Source organism: Chiloscyllium punctatum, chromosome 23, assembly GCF_047496795.1.
Source record: "Chiloscyllium punctatum isolate Juve2018m chromosome 23, sChiPun1.3, whole genome shotgun sequence".
Lineage (NCBI taxonomy): Eukaryota > Metazoa > Chordata > Chondrichthyes > Orectolobiformes > Hemiscylliidae > Chiloscyllium > Chiloscyllium punctatum.
In genome coordinates, this window is record NC_092761.1 from 91,006,816 (window position 1) to 91,017,941 (window position 11,126).

The window sequence follows — 11,126 nt, forward strand, 5'->3', positions numbered from 1 at the left end:
CTGGATGTCCATCATGAAGATAAGGCATTGGGGACCGGGGAAGTGAAGATCATGGAGGAGGAATATTGGAAAAGTCATACACATAGCTGACATAATGCCTACTACACACTTCCTCCTAGGAAGCTGCCAATATTTATTACTGAACAAGTATCACTTAAAAAAACTGCTTACATGATCATTTATCACATTGCTCTTTGTGGAATTGTGATGTGTTTTAATTCACTGCTGCATTTCCTACTTTACAATAATAGCTGTATTTTCAAAAGTACTTCACTGGCTGTACAGCTTGGTCAAAGATTGTAAAGATATTATAAAGATTGTAAAGATATTATAAAATTGCAAGCTCTTTTTGACAATAGAGGAATAGAGGTATTCATAATCATGAATAGATGGTACAAAATAGTTTAAAAGTGACTGATCATCTTAGCTCAACAATAATATTGCCCCAGGTTTTTAACGTTGACAGTTCATCTGCTGCTTATCTTGTCTTATCCATATATTTCAGGTACAAAATTTGCTCCAAAAGCAGCCCAGTAAAAAGATAGTGTAATGCCAATTAAGCTTAGATTAAATAATTTGGATAAGAAAATTAGGATATTTGATGAGAGAAAAACGAACATTTTAACAGCACATTTCATGACCTCAGGATATCTTAAAGTGCATTTAGCTGATGAAGTGCTCTTGAAGTGTTGCAGAAGAGAGGTCTCAAGGAAGTCTTACAGAGTGGTACAGTCACTAATACAAATTAACTGAACACAATAACAACAACTTAAGAACAATAGGAGGCCATTCAGCCCCTCAAATATGCTCTGTCATTCAGTTCGATAATGGCTACTGTATCCTTCAGTTCCATTTTTGCGCATTTTCTCCTTGATATTTCAACCCAACAAAAATCGATTGATCACAGTTTTGAAACCATTTAACTCTCCTAAACTTTAATGATCATTATTTTTCGAGGAGAAAGTTCCAGATTTCCACTCAGCTTAATGAGAAGAAATGACTCCATACTTCACTTTGAACACTTCTAACTTTATGTTGCTTTTTGCTGCACACCCCAAGCAGGGAAGGTAAACATTTTCCAATGCCCAGCCCAATTGAACCCTTTACACTCTCGATTGTCATCACACCAGAATTCAGGAAATAGAACATGAAAGGTGTTAACAGTGTATTGCAGTGTGGATCAGAAGGCTGGAGGTGGAGATCAGTGGCAAATTCAGGAGGAGAAATTGGAGAGATGTTCGGTTTTACGAGAGAGAGAATGTGTGTGTGTGTGTGTCGGGGATGCAGTGAAGTTTATTCCTGAGGCATCTCCAGAGCAAGGTTAACATTGCAGCCAAACCATCTGGGAATAAGGCCTTTAATCTGCACAATCTCAATATTTATGAGTAGAATAGAACCATTAAGTTACAGAAAAATGTCAATATCTAAATATTTATTTATGCTTGTTGTATTTATTGCATGATATGGTCTTTAGTCTTGGGAGGTGTGGACTGTAGAGGACTTAAAACTTTTAACAGAATTGGCATCCTGTTTTTCCTCTCATACATGGCTAAACATCATACACAGTTTGCAGTTATTAAGCCTGATGCATAAAATCTGAAGACAGCCAGTGACAAACTCAATAGCGCAAAAAAACTTACGTTTATGCATATAAATTCTGAAGACTCTGAAGAAGAGCCAATTTCGAGACTTGAAATTTTAACTCCCTTTCTCTCTCTACAAAGGCTGCCAGATCTTCTGAGCTTCTGTATTTGTTTCAGATTTCTGAATTCTGCAGTATTTTGCCTTCTATGTATTCATGTTGTACCTTCAAAATAGCAAGAAGTCCCAAAAGGTACAATTAATGAACAAAATTTTGCACTGAGTCACGTAATAAAATAGTTGAACAGACAACCAAAGGCTTGGTCACAGAATTGGCTTTTAAAGGGGGAAAGAGAGGCAGAGGGGTTTAGGCAACTGAGGCACAGTTATCAATGGAGTTACATTGGAGGTGTGCAAGAGCACAGAATTAGAAGAGCACAGCACTCTTGAAGGGTTGGAAGAAATTACAGAGATTAGGAGAAGGTGAGGTGAGAGTATTTGAAAATAAGGTTTGAGCATTTTAAAATCAAGGCATAATCAGACCAGGAGCAAGCATGTTATAAAGAATGATGTGGGTTAGAATCTCGAATACTTGGAGTTCCTGGCACGGAGCTTCCACCAGTCACAAACTGACTTTGTTTTGAAAGTTTAATTACAGAGATGCTGCATTTTTGCACCCCCTGGTGGGCACACAACCAATAATTTCAAAGCTACTAGTAGTTTCATTGCTCATTCTTCTCACTCTCAGAGATTCATAAGAAGCCATTCCTCATACTTGTGATCTTTCTTCTCATTTTATTTCTTCTCTCTGTTTGTTTAAGACTCGAACCTCATTTGCCTTTACAGAGAGTTAATGTTGTGAAACTTGAAACGGTTCAGAAAAGATTTACAAGGATGTTGCCAGGGTTGGAGGATTTGAGCTATAGGGAGAGGCTGAACAGGCTGGGGCTGTTTTCCCTGGAGCATCGGAGGCTGAGGGGTGACCTTATAGAAGTTTACAAAATTATGGGGGGCATGGATAGGGTAAATAGGCAAAGTCTTTTCCCTGGGGTGGGGGGGTCCAGAACTAAGGGGCAACTTTTTCATACAGAGAGAAAGCTAATGGTACAGCTAAGCTGGGAGTGTTTACATAGTTAGAATTCCACCTGCTACTCCTTTGCATTCATCACCTTTCTGAACACAAAAATTAATTTTTTTTTCCAATGTTCTCCATATGTAAATCTCAGTTGAAAGGATATAATCTTACCTTATCTTATTGGATTGGGCTCCTGTGATATGCCTTGTCAGGTTACACTTTACATTGTTTGAGGGTAAGAGTGAGTGCATAAATGTCACAGGATCCAATATGTTCTGATGCCTTGTTGAGAATTAAGGCCTACCCCCACCGTGGACGCAGCATACCATATTTGATATTTACTGTGTAGCATGAGACCTCATCTAACTGTGTCACATTAGTAACTAGCCTTCTGCAAATGTAAACAAATCTCCAAATGAAAACAGCGGAGAGGTCGTAAGAATCAACCAGGTCTTGACTCACATCAAAGATTTACCAGGTGTCATCTTGCCCCATTATCAGTGCAGTGGAACAAAAATAAAAAAAGAATTAATCGTAGAAGGAGTGAAAACTAACCTTCGAATGAAGTGGACAAAAGAACAATAGTTGTCTGATGTCATGAGTAGCTGTGAAAAATGGTATAAAGATTATGAACTCATGTGTTCAGCCTTATTCAAAAGATTAGGAGTTTTAAAAAAATCTTTACTTGCTATAAACATGAAAATTAAGAGCAGGGATAGGCTATTTGACCCCTTGGGTCTGCTCCACTATTCAATAAGATCATGGCTGATCTGTTAGTGTTTCAAGTTTCACATTTCCATTTATACCTGATGACCTTTGATTTTCCTGCCTAACAAGAATACATCTACTGCCATCTTTAAAATATTGAATGACTCCTGTCACCACTGCTTTCTGAGGCAGACAGTTCCAAAGTTGCATATTTATGTTCTTCAAATAATCACAGGCCCTCCTCCTGGAATTTTCTTTCTCCCAGGAATATACGTATTCTGAGTATTCAGTAGCTCAGCCTTCATGTTTGCATAGTTGCCCCATTTAAATTTAAAGCACTAATTTTAGACCCTCACTTCGCCCTTTCAATCTGAATGTAAAATTCATATAGTGTTTGCTGCTACTTACGGTGCCCTTACTCAAAGTACTAGGACGTACAAATTAAGAGCATAAATTAGTGTTAAATTAGTGGTTTGGTTTCCATATTTCCGTATACCCCCAACAATTGATGAGTTTGAGACACATTGGGCTGTCCCAATATCTCATTACATAATATCAAATCTAATACAAAGTCATACAGCATAGAAACAGCACCTTTGGCACACGATGTCAATGCCAACTGACAAACACAAACTACACTAATCCCATTTAGCTGCACTTGATCCATAACCTATGCCCTGGCACTTCAAGTACTTAGCCAGATGTTTCTTAAATGTTGGGAGATATCTGCCTCCACCATCACCCTCTCGGGCAGCATGTTCCATATTTCTACCAACTTCTGGGTGAAAAACATTCTTTCTCATGTCTCCTCCTCTAAGCAACATGCTCCTCATCTTGAATTTATACTTGTCAGTCTTAGATACATCTGCCATAAAAAACAGATTCTCATAATCTACTCTGTCTATATATGTCATAATTTTGTTTCCCTCAATCAAATCCCCACACAGTCTTCATTGCTCCAAGGAAAACAAACCCAGCCTATTAGACCTCCCAAACTGCATCACCTCACACTTAACAGGATTAAATTCCATCTTGTTGATCAATATTAGACTGTAGCCTGAGACAATCCTCCTCACTATCAACAACATCATCAATTTTTGTGTCATCTGCAAATTTATAAGTTATACCTCGACATTCACATCCAAGACATTAATGTAAATAATGAACAGCAAGGGTCCCATCACTGATCAGTACACTGCTGGTCACAGGCTTCCAATTACATAAACAACCCTCCACCATCACCCTTTGCCTCCTATTTACAAGCCAGCTTTGGATCCAGTTTTGCCAATTTGCTTTGGATCTCATGGACTCTTACCTTTTGGATCAGCCTTTCAGTAAGTCAAAAATCTTACTGAAGTTCAAGTAAACCGCATCAACCCGAATCAATATATTTAGTCACATTTTCAAAAAATTCAATTAAATTAGTCAGACAAGTTCTCCTTCCAATAAGCCTGTTCTGACTACCGCCGATCAATCCCTGCCTTTCCAAATATTGATTAATCCTGGCTTTCAGAATATTTTCCAACAATTTCCCGTGCTGTACATCTCTATGATTCGATGACCATTGACGTCAAACCAACTAGTTTGTAATTACCTAGCCAATCCCTGCCTCTTGAACAAAGAAACCACATAGTATTGAATATCTCAGCCAATAACCCTGCAATCTCCTCCCTTACCTCCTGTAACAGCCTGAGATAAATTTCATCAGGCCTTGGGGATTTGTGTATCTGGACGCCCATTAGAAGAGTAATACCTCCCCTTTACTAATAAGAAGTAGTGTTAGATTTTATTGTCATGTGTATTCAGGTATAGGAATATATGAGCACAACATGAAAAGGCCGGAATGCCGCAATTCTCAGGCACCATCATGGTTACAAAACCACAATTTGAAAAAGACTACAGCAGAAATAAAAGAAATGTCCAGATCTTAAAGTCATTTCCATAAAGATGTTTGGAACCACCAATGCAAGTACCCGGGCCTAGCCATGGCCTGATGTCTCGATAAGCCTGCGAGTCTCCATCAATCACCAGGAGGAGCCATGTTTTTGCTGTTGCTGCATGCCACCTTCAGTCACCAGGAGGTGTCACGTCGGCCGCCACCTCCAACCATTGGGAAGCTATTACCATTCTGCACATGGCCCACTCTCACAGCCGATTGCCATAAGTTCAGCGCTCCTGGTGATTCCAATCACTCTTTTTTTGAAGTGCTGACTGATGTACTCGTGTCTGGAACTTCACAATCCCAAATGAAATCCCCGGATGCAATGTCCTTCCTCTGTGTGAATATAGATAAGAAGTATTCATTTAAGGCCTGACCTACATCCACTGGCTCCATACAAAGATTGACCATTTGGTCTCTAATATGGCCAAGTGCTGGCAAATGGGGCTAGATTAGGTTAGGATTTGTGGTTGGCATGGACAAGTTTGATCAAAGGGTCTGTTTCTGTACTGTACATCTCAATGACTCTAAATGACAACTTGTCCTGGATTTTCTGCTCAGTATGTATATGCTTCTTATTCATTCTCAAACTGCATGTTTTACATTCTTCCTCTTGCACATAGTCCTGGGCAGACATGCACAAAAAATCACCCAAACACACAATGAGAACAGAATTGGTATTTGGGGGCCACCACTTAATGGGAAAAGAATTGGGCAGGTATAAATAGTCAGCAGGTTCACTGCTGCTCAGTTTTCATTGTCAATATCTTATAGTGGGAGCTATTTGAATGTTTCTCAGGAGTACAGCTGCAGATCTAGATCTGCAGCCTGTTGGCATGACAAGTTTTTTTGTTCCAAACATATTCTTTATTCATAAACTTTGTAAAATTACATTCCAAAACATTTCAAATTGGACATTACAGAAAGTGTAATAAAATTAAATAATTTTCACATGCATCTCATTCCACTGTGAGATGCTTCAATACCATTATAATACTCGTCACGTTTACATTATATGTTCCATACCAAGCATACAGCACAAGTGGTTCATCAGCAATTCTAGCCCCTCAGTATACGAGGGCTGAAAGCCTTCAAATAGTGGCCCTTCCCTACTGAACCTCTGCAACAGCTATCCCAATCTTTCGTGCATCCCTCAGTATGTAGTTCTGACCTTGGAATGTCCCAGTGCTACCATAAGATTATCTCCTCTGACCTATGATGTGGAATGGTTTTGAGGGAGTACTGCCACCAACCTTCCTCTCTTTGCTGAGTCTAAGGGCTTATCTAAGTAGCAGTGAATCTAAATGAGAAAAGACACCTTACACTAGATGTAGTTTATCACATGATATCAATACATACAAGCTATGTAGTTTTTGTATGCCTAACTAGTCAATCAAGAATCAAATACGGCATGTCTCTCCTGATTGGGACCTCATGTTAGATTCTACTTCCTAAAATCTGTGTGACAATAGAAACAATAGAAAATAAGGCTGAAAGGCTTATTCCTGCTCCTCTGAGACCACTCAACCATTCAATAAGATCATGGTTAATCATCCAATACTCAGCATAATGTTCCTGCTTTCTTCTTATACCCTCTGATCATTTTATTTGTAAGAACTATATCTATCTCTTTCTTGAAAACATTCAACATTTTGGTCTCAAATTGCTTTCTATGGCAGAGAAAGCAAGGCAGTGACATTGTCAGATTGAGTCTAATTTAGTGCAGGTTTACATTCATAGAGCATAGAACATTACAGCGCAGTACAGGCCTCTTGGCCCTCGATGTAGCTCCAACCTGTGCAACGAACCTGAAACCCATCTATCCTACACTATTCCATTTTCATCCATATGTTTATCCAATGACAATCTAAATGCCCTTAAAATTGACTAGTCTACTATAGTTGCAGGCAGGGCGTTCCATGCCCCTACTACTCTCTGAGTAAAGAACCTCCCTCTGAGATCTATCCTTTATCTACCATCCCTCAAGTTAAAGCTATGTCGCCCTGTGCTAGCCATCACCATCCGAGGAAAAAGGCTCTCACTGTCCACCCGATCTAAGCCTCTGATTATCTTATATGTCTCAATTAAGTCAGCTCTGTGAGAAACAGAACTCACTCACAAATCAGCCTGAGACAAAGCCTTGGAAACAAGAACAATTTATTACGACCTTGCAAATACTGGACGCCTCTGCAATCAAGCAAAAATGTGCACGTAACAAAACATGTAAACTTTCTTTGTTCAGTTTGCAAGTTGCTGAATCACACCTTCCTTTTCCCATCCTATCATAAGCCGGTTACCTCACTTGTTTTTTTCTAGTTATTTTCTTATCTGGCCATCCTGCTGTCCTTATATGTTTACATTCTTTGTCCCTTGTTTGTTACAGCTTGTTTTTTTATCCAGTTTCTCTTACCATACTATAAGCTTTATTGTGAAATGCCCCAACTGCTTCTTTTGTGGTCAGCTACAACCCTTCATAGTTATTTCCTAGCTTAAAACTACTTTCTTTAAAAGACCCTCTATATTCATTAAAGTCTTAGCCTTAAGTATGCTACATGCTACAAGAATTCCACGACCATTTGTATAATGTCCCACCCCACAACACCCCTCCCCCCCCGACCTGCAGAAACGACATTTCTAATCTCCCACAATTCCCCCTTTTTCTTTTTCTCTAAAACTTGTTTCTGCACTTCTTAAACCTCCTTTAATCCATTTTCTTATGTTCTGCCCTCTTACGCCTTTTGGCGATGAGGTTCACAATCTTACATTTTACATTTGTGTTGTTCGTCCCTTGAACTCTAGAAGCATCCTTTGACTTTCTCTTTGTTGCATATCACCTGCTGATTGTACAAGCATCTGATGATGTATTTGGGTTCCTTCCCCAATGGATGTCATCAGTCGGCTCATTACCCATTTTAGGACATTGAACCCTACCACCAGACCCACTAATATCAATAATCCATAGATAGCTAGATTGACCTTCCCCAGTTAGTGCACAGGTACCACCTTTCTCTGCCAAAATATAATCTAGAGCCATCCTGTTCTGAAGGGTCGTTAGCCTAGTGGCAATCATTTCGGTTGTTATGGCTGCTACTTGGGATTGGGTTTCGGCCAATGCATCAGCAGTATTGTTGGCCAACTCTTCCAGGGAAGCCGCCAACTTTTGTATTTCTACTCCTGCTCGAGCAGTCCCATACATAGGTATCAAAGTGCAGAGGAGGCGATCTCCTTCGGTTACTTTCCGGGTTACTCGCCTTCCTCCCTGTTTATTCCGAGATATTTTTGGGGCTCTCTTTAACAGCCTCAAGTGGGGAATTATGTTAGCAAGGTAGCAGCAGCCACTCCAACCTTTCTGGTTTTGAGGTAGTGTCTGAACTGGATGGTCCCAGCACCCATTCCCGTTACATCCGCCACTCCAGACGGGATAAATGGCCGGGATAAATGGCCTTTAAGCCACCCACCCAATATGTCCCATTCAATACTTGGGGAATGGTTGTGGGAGTAGCTTGGCTGGTGTGGACACAAGATGATTTTCCTAATCGGAAGGGTGCGGTATCATTCTGATTACAGAAACAAGTGGTATTTACAGCTCCTTTCGGTGGGGAAACTCTAAGGTCATTGATAGCGCCCAGAGTTTTCGGGGCTGGCCGAGGGAACCATCCCGCAAAGTTATAATTACCCCTGTCAGATCTCCATTTTGTATTGTTTGAGCCCGAGTCAAATTGTTGAACATTGTACACTTCTCTTTTGGTAAGTGGTATTACCGTGAGAGGAATTCCGGATTCTCCATGGTGTGGGATCTCAGCACATACCCAACAGTCGGTATGCCCCTTTAGTTTAGCATAATGCTGACATAAAGCGGTAAAATGATTTTTCCCACGCCTCCTTGGCAGCTAGCGCCAATATTATCATGACAATATAAAGCTGACCACTCATTTCAGCTCACAACCCTATCTGTCTATTCCCTAACCCTTTATATGCCAGGGAGGAGTGAGTCCATACAACACTTACAATTGTTTTCAAGATTAGATTCCCTACAGTGTGGAAACAGGCCCTTCGGCCCAACAAGTCCACACTGGCCCTCTGAAGATAACCCACCCAGACCCATTTCCCTCTGACTAATGCACCTAACACTATGGGCAATTGAGCATGGCCAATTCACCTGACCTGCACATCTTTGGACTGTGGGAGGAAACCAGAGCACCCAGAGGAAACCCACACAGACATGGGGAGAATGTACAAACTCCACACAGACAGTCACCCGAGGCTGGTATCGAACCTGGGTCCCTGGTGCTGTGAGGCAGCAGTGCTAACCACTGAGCCACTGTGCCACCCATTGGGATACAGTTTTTTTTTAAACAATACTTAATAGTCTCTTATCTTAGTCCATTCTTTTTGCTCAGCTTGACTTTCAGAGGGTTGTCTGTAGGATGAGCTTGCCACTCTGCCAAAGGGGAAGGAGCGTCCACGGGGCCCTCAACATGAGTGTGATGACTCCACCCTTTTTCAGCAGTTTGGACGGCTGTTTCAGTAGTCAGGAGGGTTAGGAATGGTCCGTCCCAGCTTGGGTGCAGTTTGGTATCTTTCCAGGTTTTGATCAGGACCCAATCACCCGGTCGTATCCGATGTACAGCGAACTCAAGTGGAGGTGTCTGGGTCAACAGACCCTTCTTCCTAAGGACAGACAAAGAAGAGACGAGCGCCACAATACAGTTTTTTTAAGAACTTTTCATTGAACTCTACAGTTGGTAATTGTCCAGTCACTTCCTCATCATTTCCTCTAATTAGGGTTGGCTCAAAAATGGGCACCAAGAATTCTTCGTCTTTTACTCCAGAAACCCTGAGATTCTTGTTAGTCAATTTAACACCAATAGGTCTAAAACTTAGGGATGACCGTGCCGCTCCTGTGTCCACCAAATATACTGCCTCCTCCCCTTCAGGTCCCACCTTTAAATTTATCAAGGGTTCCCAGTGGGTCTCAGGAGGAAGGAACCCCTGACTCCCCTAATCTTCATCTAAGATCATTAGGGAAATGGCTTCCCTTTCTCGTGCTAATTCCGGGCATTCCCGTTTAAAATGCCCCACTTTCCCACAATGGTAACACCCTGCCTGTTGCCTCCTTTCCCGGGTATCTGACCCTTGTCTTTCGTGTCCTCCCCTACCCTTCCTGTTATCCCTTGATCCCATTCTCCTTTTTGTTATTTCTTCTACTGCCTCCACCATCATTTTGACTTTCTGTTTCTGCTTCTCGTCTTCCCTTTTCACATACACTTTCTGTGCCTCACATAACAGCTCTTCCATCTGTCTTTCACTCCATCCATCTAATTTCTGTAATTTCTTTTGTATGTCCGGCCATGATTTAGTTATAAACTGGACCTTTAAGAGTCCCTGTGCTATCGGATTATCGAGATCCATTCCCGAATACTTCCTTGTGGCCTCCTTGAGCCTTTGAAGAAATGCAGAAGGGGTTTCATCCTTCTCTTGTCGTACTTCAAAGGCCTTAACAAAGTTTTGTGATCTAGGTGCCGCCTCTTTAATTCCTAATATTACCATTTCTCATAGATCCCGCATTGACTCCCTATCTTCTCTGTCATTAGTTTCCCAATGAGGGTCAACATTTGGGAATTTCTGTTCTACTGGGGCCCCTTCTTCCCCAAATGGGTACCTCTTTTCCCATTCCTGTAAAGCCACTCTCCTAATCATACCTCGTTCTTCCCCTGAAAACAACGTTCCTAAAATTGCCATCAGTTGTCCCCAGATATATAAATTAGGCCCTAGGAATTGATCTAATTGTTCGGCTAGTCCAACCAGATCCTCTATTAAACT